Below are 13694 nucleotides of genomic sequence, written 5' to 3'. Positions count from 1 at the left end.
CCCAGAACCTGACCATCAATTTGGCCACTCATGGATTCAACTTTTCAGCACTCAATCTCTTCCTTTTTGGAAGAGATCTTCCCCACTGGATAATGAAGGCTTTCATTGATTCTGAATTTAAATTCTAATTGTATCAATTTAATTGTTTCAGTTTTCCTTTTTCTTATAGTTCCTGGTTTGTTGTTTCTTTTGTCTTTTTAATTTTATTTTAATAAATTAGCCCCTCGGGGTCCTTCCTTCAGAAAAAAAAAGTAAGAGCATCAACATCCACTCTCATCTCAATCTTTGCTAAAATTCCATGTCTTCATCTGATTTCCTTCTGCATTTGGATCATAAGTGACAATTTTGTGTAAAAAAAAAAAATGCTAGTTTTAACCATTTTGGTCCTCATTGAGGATGAAAGTCAAATTTGATTCATGTGAAATGCTAATTACTTTTATCATTTTCTGACCTTTTCTTTGATGTACATTAATTACTAATGTTGTATTTTTTTTTTTTCATTTTATACTATCGAACACTTACGAGAAATTAAAAAAAGCAATTATTAATCATACAATAATTTAAATATTTTCTGGTTATGAGTATCAAGTAATAATTTTATATTGAATGCCTCAGTTATGGAGAGGAAGAATGGACAGATGATACGGAAGGAGAAGAAGAAAAGGGTGGTGATTTGGAGCCTGATCGGTAGCTTGAAGGATAAAGGCCACTTTCTGCTATGAATGGTAAAAACAGTGTCTCTATTAAACTTATAAGATAACAGTATGTGATTGACAATGATAAGCATAACTCTTTCAAGTTGCGTGGTTTTGAGTTTTGACAGTCTCAGTGACTTCTCAATTTCAAGTTGATTCTTATAACCGTTCCTTGATGTCTAGGTAGCTGTGCACCTGCCCAAAGATAGTCAGAAACCATTTGTTAGAAACTAAAACATGCAACTGATTTACATATCTATTACAGTGCAGCAGACATCATAGAATCAAACAAATAAAGCAAAATTGGCTTTTACAATCAAACCAGTTACCTATAGGATCCAGTAGCAATCTTTCTCACAACACAACAAAACAACTAGAAACAGATACTCTAAAAAATTCTGTTTCATAAAACATCATTTAGCATTTTAGACATGATGCCCTCCTTTTCATAATTAGTGAAAATTTGTTCATATAGCTTTTCTTTTTCGCCCCTCAAGTTTAGCAATGGTTATTTTGAAGAAGCTCATTTTTAAAGGGTGTCCTTAGATGCTGCAATTATTCCCATACAATGCTGGGATTGTGGAGGATAAGGAGAAACCATCATCATCATAATCATCAAATTTGCAAGGCTTTGGAAACTTCAACAGCTTACTAGTTCTGCATGTGTCCAAAACTAACATACCTCTTCTTGTTGAAACAAGAAGGTAGAACGCAACAACTGGAAGAACTACATGTAGAAGACTGCACTGCATTAGAGAGAATTGTGGTTTTGGAAGAAGAAGAAGAAGGTGAATGCTTGTTTCCTGTACTGAAGAAGTTTTTGTTAATAAGCTTGCCTGAACTCTCTGTGTTAGTTACACAGACGGTGGTGTGGGAGTGACCATCTCTGGAATACCTTGAGCTCAAGTCGTGTACTAAGATTATGCAAACTTTGCCTCTTGTTCCCTTAACCTTTGAAAGAATTGGGTTGCTGGTAAATGGAGGCAATCTTAATCACAGAGGCAACCCATGAGTGACTTTCAGATTCTGGTTGTGTTGCTTATTGGTTGTTTGGTTTGGTTTGGTTTGGTTTGGTTGTATATATTGTTTCAAATTTCTGTTGGTCTTTGGTTGCTGATGGTTAATCTGTTTGTGTTTTGCTGCTTTTGATAAAAAGACTACTGTTATTGATTCTATTTGTGTGGGGATTTGGATTAAACTCTATTGTAATGTATTGTTCGGAATTTTATACTTGTTTGGGACCAATAAGATGTTGTAATAAAAATAATTTGACTAAAATTGCTGTGGTATTAATTTAATGTATCTTATGGAATAAGTGTATTTAGGTTACACCGTATTGGTTTTGTACATTATAAACTAAAATCCAAGAAGGTAATTACATGTACATACTGAGCCCATTACTTCTTTATGTCTCAACTAACTCAACATGCTCTTTGCCCATTGGAGAAGCCAAGACCATATCTTTGCAGCTGATGGGAACCAAGCCCTTGCCTGTATAAGTCAAGAAATTACTTGGAAAAACGAAAAAGTTGGTATTAACAAAAAGTCCATGGAAACTGAACTGATTTCCATCAACAGCAATATCCCTTGCTTGCTTTTCTCTAGTTTGAAGCATCTTCAAGTTTGTCAGCTGGCCAAATTTGACAAGTTGTTGGGTACTGATGAGCTATTATAGCATGAACAAATCCCATGTATGAGCATAGACAATTGTCCCAGCTTGACCAATTCAATACCATCAAGACTTCAGCAGCTAAGGTAAATGGGCAGCTAATTTACAGAAGGGCAAAACATTAAAAAAAAAAAAAAGAAGAAAAAACTAAAAGATGCAGCCAGTTGACATATCTGTCATAGTGAAGTAGAAGTCACAGAATCAATTAAATAACACAAAATTATTATTACCACAAAACAAGTTAACAATAGGATTCAGTAGCAAGCTTTCTCAAGAAACAAGAAGCAGAAAAATATACTCCACAAAACTCCATTCCACAAAACACCGTTTAGCATTCTAGATCTAGTGCCCTCCTTCAATTAGTGAACACCTGTTCATAGATAGCATCGCATTCACCCCTTGAATATATATAGCATTGGTTAATTTGGGGCGTGAATGCAAGAAAAGATTGGCATGGTACTCTCTACATTCATGAAGAAGACAATCGTCAGATGAACCCAAGAGACAACCTTCCAGAAAAACACCACTCCTTGCTTTGCAACATTGCTTTGATAAAAAAAGCCAGGACATGGAACACTTCAATGGAACTAATCAACGAAATCTATCAATGTGCTCTGACATATATCTATCTTCAACTGCTTAGAGTTCTGCAGTCCTTTCGATCTTGTCCAAAACTGACATATATCTTCTTGTTGAAACAAGCTGATGGAATGCAATGCAAAATTCAAAAGAGCTACATGCAGAAGACCAAGCTTCATTAATTTAAGATATTGTGGTTTCTGAAGACGAAGTTGATGAATGCTTGTTTTCTCTGTTGAAGAAGCTTTAGTTAATTAGCTTGCCTGAACTCACTGCATTAGGGACAAAAAGTGGTGTCGTGGGAATAACCATCCCTGGAATATCTTGAACTCAAATCATGTCCAAAGATATTATGCAGACTACGCTGGCTGATTGGTCCCTTGGCCTTTGAAAGAATTGGATTGCTTGTAGATGGAGGCAATCTTGATCACAGAGACAATTCTGCATGAGGGACTTTCAGAAAGGCAATGACCATTGCTTTTCTTGTCCAATCCTAAAGCAAAGGTCAGCATCTGATTCTCCGCCTTGTTTCTTTTGCATTCCTAGCTTACATTCTAAACTTAATCGATAATAAGAGAAGAAGTTAAGAAAGAAAGAGACTTCTTTAAATTATTTTGGTTTATTCTTGGAGTGAGAACGAAGAAAGAAATCTAAAAAAGATGTTGTGTCATCTCTATTTAAAAACCGTTCATTGCCTTCAATTCGCTCTACGCTGACTATTACCGGATAATAGTGATCAACAGCAGCAGGCACTTGCACAATTAACCAGGTATTTTCAAGAACCCAATAATTATTAGTTCAATTAATTATGAATTTGCTTATTTTGATTATTTTTTTTATTTAAATAATTGTCAAATTATTGATGATGATTAACATGTGAAACCAATGGATTTTAAGTAGCTTATATCTTTTCAAGTTAATTTCTTTTATAGTCGGTCATTTAATTAATTCGATTTTGGGTTTATGAGATTGGATTGTATCTTCCTATATTTATTGTTTAGTCATGCCGGTTATTTTTAGAAGAGTCTCTCTACATCTGGGGTCTTCATATTTCTATTTTGTTTTTTATGTGTCCATCTTCAATGGACTCTTGTTTTGGTTTATCCACTTTATCATAAAAATTTAATATAAATATATATATACCAGTGGTTTATCCACTTTTATCAATATATATATATATATATATATATATATATTCAACGTGATAATATCATAGTTTTAATAGGATTCCAAGTCGTCTATGTATTTGAACACCTGGGTCTATAACTTTTTTGGGATGTATGTTTTTAGAAAGTAATAGCGGTAGAGTGGCTAGAAATAAGTCATATAACCAGGCAAGCTAAGAAAGCCATGAAAGATTTCCTAGTTTTATGAACCTCTTCTGGTTTTTGGGATTTGAACAACTGGTTACATGGAGAGAGGACATTTAGTTTATGGAGATCTGCGCTTAATTTTGATCCTGAGGCAAGTTTCCTCGATCTTCTTTAGTTCTTTTTGTCTTTTTAATTTTCATTATGTACATGCATACATGGCGGAACTAGAAACAAAATTTAGGGGTGTTGAATTCAAATTTAAAAATTTTATGAATATTTAATTACTTTATTAATTCAAATTTAAGACAATAATAATCAATAATTCAAAAATATAATATATACATCCATATAAAGATTTTGGTTTAGGAGTAAAAAAATCTATCATATTTACATAATTAGCAAATAACTCAACTGACAGTTAAACATTAAATTGACAAATAATACAATTAAAAAAATGACTTAGCACAAATTCACAATATAAATTCATTTATACATCTATAAATAATTAATCTTTCATAGCAAATAATCACAATAAATATCTAACCATTTTCACAAGTAAATATCAAATATTTTTAAACAACAAAAATCACACAAAAATTAAACAAAGTAATTATGATATAAAACAAATTTTAAAAAAATATATATAATTAGTCTCTATAATGAAAGACAAAATATAAACTCGAGTTGTTTTTTTTTCTGCTTTTTTAATGCATGTGGTTAATCCACTTTATTAAAAAAAATATATATATAAACTCGAAAGTCTCAAGAGATTGAGCAAAGATAGAAAACTCATAAACTGCATTGATTGTTTTTAGAGATTTTAAAATAGCAATAATTTTTTTTTATGGTTTTATGGTTTTATATTTATTATTACTATTTTTTACATTAATATCCTAAAAAATTGATAATAATGCATTGATAAGTTCAATAAAAAAATGTCTAAATATAAAATTTTAAAACAAAATATTTGAATCAATTTTATTTAATATAATAATCTTATTGTTTTTATTTAATTTATTTTAAATATTGTGGGTTAAATTTAAAAAATAAATAAATAAATAATATCACTTTCTATACAAATTATATATATATAGTCATGGGCAAGGGGGTGCTTGAGCACACCCTTGCCCCCCTCTAAATCCGCCACTGCATGCATATATGTTAGTGTAGAATAGTCTTCACATATGCTCACCGTCGGGGAAAAATAAATAGATACCTTTACATGAGTGTTTTCTTTTCTTTTGGGTAACTTTTCACTTTCGTTTTTTTTTTCTGAAATTTTGTTTTATATTTTTTTAAATGAATAAATCTCAATAAATCACCGTAATTAGTGCACTTTCGTATTTATATGTATATAAAGGGCACTTGTCACTTATTAGTAAAAAAAAAATTAAAATTAAAATAAGTGTAACATAGGATCCCAACTAAACCTCATGCATTCATCTTGCTTTAAAAAAATTTTCCCTCTTAGTTGTGCATTTTTTTTCTTTTTCTTTATCTTCATCTTTCTTCAACACTAAGCTTCTCTTTTTTTCCCTTTCCTTGTGTTCTTTAATTGGTTTAGTTTTTCCTAATCATTTTTTTTTCAAAATTCAAAAAGTCCTTGATTTTATTTTTTTATCATTTATTTTAAATTTTTATACGAATCAAAATATAATTTGAATGTTCAATTTTTTTTTAAATAATAATAGAATCTGAGATAAATTAGAATTATAGAGTTAACTCAAATCTTAAAAGAAAATTTACATACATAACTCTACTAATGCAAAGTGCTTTAAAAAAACTGGAGCCACGTTAATTCAACAAAAATCAAGAAATACAAACTGATAACAATAGCAGCAATAACAAAGACAATTGCCCCCTGACAAAGTACACATGTACTAATCAACAACTAATTGAATTTTCTAGAGGCTAGGTTTTCCATATTGAGTATTTGATTTAATTACAAGGATAGCATAAGATAGAATTTAAATGATAACCGGCATATGATCTATAAATTTTATTTAATTAAAAAATTATAAAATAAAATATGGCAATTTACTGCCAAGTATATATTTTTTCTAATTAAATGTGGACATGTAGGAACCCTCAAATGGCATTTAATCTTTCACCTTCTACTTGGAAGAAAAATAAACCATCACCCTATAATAATTCAAATAGTCTCTCATAAAATATAATTTAAGTATTTAAAAAAATTGTGGTTCAACCAACTTTATAAAAAGTCTTTAAAAATTTTTATTCATCCCCTTTAGCTTTTGATATTTTTTGCTTGATTTTAATTTTAATTTTTGAAATTTCACCTTTTAGCCAAAGTCAAACAATAGTGCATAATATCCTTGTGTCTTACAAGTGGGGCTAGGGTTTACATCTTTTGAGAATACCAGCATTGCCCTCTTGGCAAAAACCAAGAGACAATGCAATATTGTCGGATTTTGCCCTTGCCAACGTTTAGTATCTATGATTTTATTATCAAAACTCATGTGCATATAGTATTTATAAGCATTTATACCTACATAAAATATAACAATTAAGTAGCTTTCTGTTGGAGGTATGATATTACCTCAAGAATTTGGATAAAATAATATAGGATTATGTTGTTTAGTTGTTTAAGGTGGAAATATTACATTTTTAAAAATTAACAACTTTCGTAATACTTTTACCTATTCTCAGTGGAATGTAATTTTTTTTCAATTGTACCCTATTTATTTTACACGTTTAGACTAAAACGAAATTCATTAAATTTTAAAAAATGAGATATTTTTATTTTTTATTTTCAAATTCAAAATATAATACACCATTATCTTTAATTTGATTCTAATTAACTTAGTTTTAATTAAAAAGTGGGTAGCTAAGATATATATATCATTGAATGTAAGTTTGCATATATATATATATATATATAGGGAAATAGTAATCTAATGCAGCTTGTTTGTTTATATAAGTATTAGCACGTCTTTTTACTATTTATAATTACCCGTGCGATCTTGAAAGAGCGTGTTTTTGAGTGCTTGTTTTATGATGATCAGTAGTCGAATTTACCATCTAACAGCTACTGTGGACATCCCTAGATTACCGGTCCTCTATATATATATATATAATGGAAAATTGTAATCTAAGGGCAGCTCCCTAGATTATTGTTCTCTAAAGCGTTTTTAATTACAGCTGTTGGGTCATTAATTATCCAATGGTTGTTTGTTTATATAAGTATTGTACATATTTTACTATTTATGATTAATGGATGACTATTGTAGAGCAGCGTTTTGGTGCTTGTATATAATGATCGTAACCGTGAATTAACTATCCGAAGGTTCTTGTGGGCGTCCCTAGATTACATTCTTCATATATAATATGATAAAAGAACTTGCATATTTATAGTCAAAATGTTAAACTTTGATACATTTTACATATGTTTGATAAGAGTATTTTAGTAAAATAGCAATTGGTAGTATAAATTTAGTAGTTGACCAAAAAAGGTAATATTATATTGCAATCTCATTTTGAGTTATCAAATAAATAGAAATTACACATTCTGATATCAACATGACTTGAGAATCACATTCTTCGTAATAGTATTCTCTGGGGTAATATAATTTTTTTTTTTTGTGAAAAAGGTGGATAAACGGTATTCATTGAGTAATATAAAATTATGAATATCAAACATCCACTTAATAGTTCAATTTAAAAATATACATATGATATAACTATTTATTTTTAATGGTTTTAAAATAAATTATGGTTTATCCACTCTATTTAAAACTTATAGATACTAATTTTATATTTTTTTGGTTTTAATTAATATAAAATAAATTTATACATTAAAAAATAATTTTGTACATATTTATAGCAACACATAACAAAGATATTTAAGAAGCTAATAAACAGCATAAATGTTGTTTAGTCTCAAGTTTAAAAATACACATATGATTTCCTTGTGATCTGTTGTTTCTTTAATATTTTTTTTAGAAAAGTGAATAAACGATATGTATTAGAAAAAATAAAATAAAATAAAATAAAGGATATAAAAATCCTGGTATGTTTCTTCTTTTTCAATAAAACAATAGTTTATCCGATTATATATATATATATATATATGCATATGATATAACTATTTATTTTGAAATTAGTAGTGTTTTACTTTGTGCATGCATGGTGACCAGAGAATGGACTTCGTGAGCGCAATCACTGGTGTGATTTTCGATCATGCATGGGACCACGTTGGACGCCACATTGGTTACCTGATTTCATACAAACGCAATATCAACAAGTTGGAGAGAAATTTTGATGAACTTGATGCTCTTCGGAAAGATGTCCAAGAAAGGGTTTGTTGGGGGGACTTAATGCTTCACTTAAGACCCCTCGGAGCTATAACACTGCCGTAGATGTCTCGATAACGCTGTCGAGGTTAGTCGCCAGCTCAGCGTGCGAAATGGCTATAATAGAAAAGAAAGATAATGCGCAGACAGCGCACGATGAATTACGTGGGTTCGGCACTCTTGCGCTACGTCTCCGCAGAGGTCGGGAATTGAAATCACTATGAAGAATATCTCTGATGGCTTGAACAGCTCTCGAGCTCGTCTCGAGAAGAAAACAATAAGAAAAATCACGAGTTATATATACCTCATTATCAACTCGATGAGAGATAATCTTATTAGCATATATTATATGCTAATATGTCATATATACTAACATAATAATATATACTAATATATCGCTTATATACTACACATAATAATATATATGCTAATATATCTATATAACATAAGTCAGACATGTGACTAACATCAGCACACGCACAAAGCCCACTCATGAGTTATTTTTATCACTGTTTATCTTCACAATTCTCCCTACCTCGTTTCTCATTTGATACCAAATGTGGAGCGAATAAGGATTTCTTCATCTCGGGACCATCAAGATGAGATACATCTTCGCCCTAAACTCAAATAGTCGATTCCGACCGAAAATTCCACTTATTAGCAATCAAGATTGAGCAGAGTTCAAACAATGTTGAAACTTGCTCCTTGGAACTAACTTTGGTGAATATGTACTGCGAGTGATTGTCACTTTGGTGTGCACCTTCGATGGAGATGAGCAGCCTGTCTCTATTACATCCCTGCACAAATGATCACGGACGTCGATATGCTTGAATGCAGCATAGATGCGCACTGATTTCTAGCCAAAATGAGTGCACTCGATCGTCACACTTTTCAAGTCCGCGTGCCTTGCTCAATCCCCGAAATCATCTAACAAACCCCATAACCCTATGAGCTTCTTCATCCTTACACACGGCCGTATACTCAGCCCTCTGTGGTAGATAGTGCCCGGCTTGTGGCTTTGATCGATCGCCAACTAAGCTGGAGCACCCAAAATATCAAAATACATAACCCGGTGGTGGGCAATGACTGGGTCCTAGATCACTTGCATGATCACGAGTCCACAAACCCGCTCAAGCGGCATCTTTCTCCACCAAAACACAAACCCGCATGCTAATGGTACCCTTGATACCTCGAGAATCCATTTCACTGCTTCGGTGGAAGCCTTCTCGGATTTGCCATGAATGCACTAACCACCTTGTTGCTGCGAAATATCGGGCGTGTACATACCGTGCCAGTACGATTAGGCGCCCTCCGCTGACATAAGGAACCACGAGCCATGTGTTTCTTTTTCTTACGTCAATTGTGGGAGATAGCTTACAGAGGCGAAAATGTGGGGCCGATGGAGTCACCGCGACAACGTCTTGCATTTCAAAAGCCGTGATATTACTTTCTCAAGGGTAACCCTTACGATGTTCAGAAATAGCTTACGACGACCTCTCTCTCTGATCTCCATGCCCGAGTATTTTTCTTGGCGAACCCATGTATTCATCTCGAACTCCTTCTTTGAGTTGAGACTTTAACCTATCTATCTCCGCTTGCTCTTGCTAGCGATGAGCATGTCATCCGCGTACAATGGGAGATGAGATATATGCATCACCACAAGCTTCTGACAGTAAACACAACTAATCATACTTGTGCAGAGTAACCCTTCTTGAGCATAAAAGTATCGAGCGCTTGATACCATTTTCGTCGGGCTGTGCGAACCATAAAGTGATTTCCTCGGATGACCGGCAGTTCTCTTTTCCTTGAGTTTTGTACCCTTAAGTAGAACGTGCGCACTAAATTTCCTCATCTAAGTCACCATGTAGAAGGCCGTCTTAACATCAAGTTGTTCCAGTGAAGATCACCTGAGCTACAAACTCGGTAATACGGATAGAGGTGTGCTTCGCTCACGGAGAAAATATCTCATTGATAGTCCACCCGCTTCTTTTGTGCAAATCCCTAGCGACTAGTCTTGCCTTGTAGCCTTATCCCACAGAACTTAGATGAATCTTCCTTTTTCTTGTACACCCCACTTAGAGCCTATAGCGTGCTTGCAGTAGGCGATAGGACAACTTCCCATGTTTGGTTTTTCGAAGAGATTCCATCTCTTCCTCCATTTCTGACCAACCATCTCACTATTCTCATCTTGATAGCTTGCTTAAAAGTAGTAGCTCATCATTCTCCACAGGAGTGCATACTCACCAAATTTACCTGTCCATAGTGTTTTGAGGTTCGTCGACCCAAACTTGAGAGACGTTTTAACTTGCCTCTTTGGCTAGTAGTAGCCAAGACTACTGTTTTCTAACTGCTGTGGTGTTTGTGTATTATGTTTATGAACCTCCTTATGTTCATTTACAACAACATTCTCATGAACATGGCTGGGGGCATGGTTGGTCTTGGATCCATCAATCTCCACGCACTTGGGTGTTAGTTGTTAACTCCATCCCTCACCATCCATGAGAGCTTCGTAGCTTTAAGCCAAAGCTAATGTGGATTTCTCATCAAAAGTAACATCCTGCTGATTATAAACTTTGAATCTTCCATACACAAAGGCGATGGCCTGCTCCTCTGCATATCAGAAAAGATTGCTTTCTTGGCCAGGATCAAGCTTATTCTCTTTCACATGATGGTAAAGTCTGTCTACGAAAATTCTAAGAACGTATAGTCTGCGTATGTCTACTCCTGACCATAGTCTGTAGGGTGTGTGTCACCGCGCCGAGGAGTGGATAATGTGGGCTCATTCGCTGTAGCATCTTTGTGCCATGATTCGCCGCGTTTACCATTCTGCGCGAATTAGATTAGCGCTCATACATGCGCTCTCAGGTAATGCTACTGTTCGGCGTCTCTGCGACAGATTCGCTGCGTGGGTGTATTCCTAAGCACTGTCGATTATTCGAGACGATACCCTCTTGATCACAAAACTCGCTTGAAGACACCTTGATTGTACTACTGTCATGCCATTATCGACACTGATGTGTCAACTTTCTACTAGCCCGCAATTTCCTCAACCATTGCTTTCTCCACCCAGCTTGAGATGTCGCAAATTACTTCGTTCGTATGTTTGAGGAAAATATACCCAGAGCATATCTTGAGTAATCATCAATAAAGTGAGAGGACAAATACTCACGGAGACCCCCTTTTGGAAACGACTTTAAGCCGGCGTACGTCCAGGTGTGCACATAGTCTAATAGTCTTCCTACTCTTGGTAGCACTTGTGGTAGACTTGGCTCGGTGTGCTCTTCCCGATGCAGCGCGGTGCTCGCGAAGAGTCCAGCTGAGGTTTCTCCAGAGTTCTTGACAGACACTTCCTTTCCAGAGTGAGGGTTAAACCGCTTACCCGAGCGTATGTCCAGAGGCATGTGCAGAAGCTTGAAGTCTGATCCCACGATGGGTTCTGCTTTTGGAAATCCCAATTGCTGCATTATCTGTGATTGTCATACCCGACAAAGCATATAAGATTATCATGACAAAAGCACCGCCATCACCACCATGGAGCCTCGAAAACAACTTTTAGAAGGTCTGTAGGCACGATCTTGCTGCTTTCGTTCAATACACCAAGTGAAATCAAGTTCTTCCAGAATCCCGGAACATGCCTTACATTTGTCAAGGTTACGATAATCCCATCATGCATCTTGATTCTAATTAGACAGGCAGCTATTTTGCAAAGTATGATCGTTGCCATCGATACATTTACCACCGTGATATTCTCATAGGTTTATGAAACCACTTCCTATTGTGCACATGTGATAAAACGACTTGAGTCGAGCATCCATTTCCCGGAAATGTCTTAGCATGATTGGCCGTGAAGCATTCATCATTGTCCTCATACGAGCATAACTTGCTTCTGCTTTGACTGTTTTCCCTTGTTATTTTGTTGTTCTTCTTCCTCCGATTTACTTTCTTATTGGAGCGGTCGGCCTTATAATGCCCCAAGCTCTCCGCAATTGGCGTAGCATACTACTTTTGTAATAGGTCTTGACTTTGATCTTGATTTCCCTCTTTGCACCTTTCCTTTCATTTGGACCTTCCATATAAACAATCCTTGTGCTTGCTCTTTGTCCACTCTTTCGTAGCCATGCTTCCGAGATCGTCGGATAAGAGTGATGTTCTACTGTCGTTCGTAGAGTGTCTCACCTGAGCATCGATGTTTGTACAAGGTTCTCAAATGATGGTGGCAAAGAAAGTAGAATAGCTTGATCTTCATCCTCTACTTTGACCTCCACATCCTTAGAATTTGAAACTATTATCTTTCAAACTTGCTTATGTGATCCGGTTGAAGTTCCTTCATCCTTTTTGATGTACAACTTGCGCTTCAAGTGAGATGCGATTTGTCAGGTTTTGATCTGGTGGACTAATTTCCTCGCTAACTATCGCCATAAGAAGATTCTGACATCCTATCAACACAAAATAACATTGCCTCCATATCAAGATCTTCCCAATCTTCATCACTCATTTCTTTGGGTTTCTTTTTCTTTCCCCAAAAGTGCCTGTGTAGTTTTTGTGATATCAACAAATTCTTCATTTCGTCTTCCAATAGGAAATCGTTTCTCCCAACTAAATCTACATCACTTCCCAACCTTAGCATTACTCAATGAAGACATCCTTGAGTATTGTGAACACCTATGTGCAGAATTTACTTGACTATAAACCAATAACTTGGTATATTATTGGGGGACTTAATGCTTCTAGACCCCTTTAAGCACTAACACACACCGTAGATGTCCCAATAATCATGGCAACTTAGTTCTCCAAAACACATGCAAGATAGGACTATAATAGAAGAAGATAAACACACAAACCCTCTACAAGTTAATCGTGAGTTAGGCACTCTTGCCCACGCCTCCACTAGAGTTAAAGGCTGAAATCATCATGAAGAATATCTCGATGACGCGAACTCAACTTCAAATCCAAGAAAGAAAACAATAGAAAATCCGAGTTATATATACCATCATATCAACTCTAGGACGAGATAATCTTATTAGCATATATTATATGCTAATATATCCTTATATACTAACATAATAATATATGCTAATATATCCTTATATACTAACATAATAATATATATCTAATATATCATATA

This window comes from Dioscorea cayenensis, chromosome 15, assembly GCF_009730915.1.
Source record: "Dioscorea cayenensis subsp. rotundata cultivar TDr96_F1 chromosome 15, TDr96_F1_v2_PseudoChromosome.rev07_lg8_w22 25.fasta, whole genome shotgun sequence".
In the NCBI taxonomy this organism is placed as follows: domain Eukaryota; kingdom Viridiplantae; phylum Streptophyta; class Magnoliopsida; order Dioscoreales; family Dioscoreaceae; genus Dioscorea; species Dioscorea cayenensis.
This window is presented reverse-complemented; position numbering follows the sequence as displayed.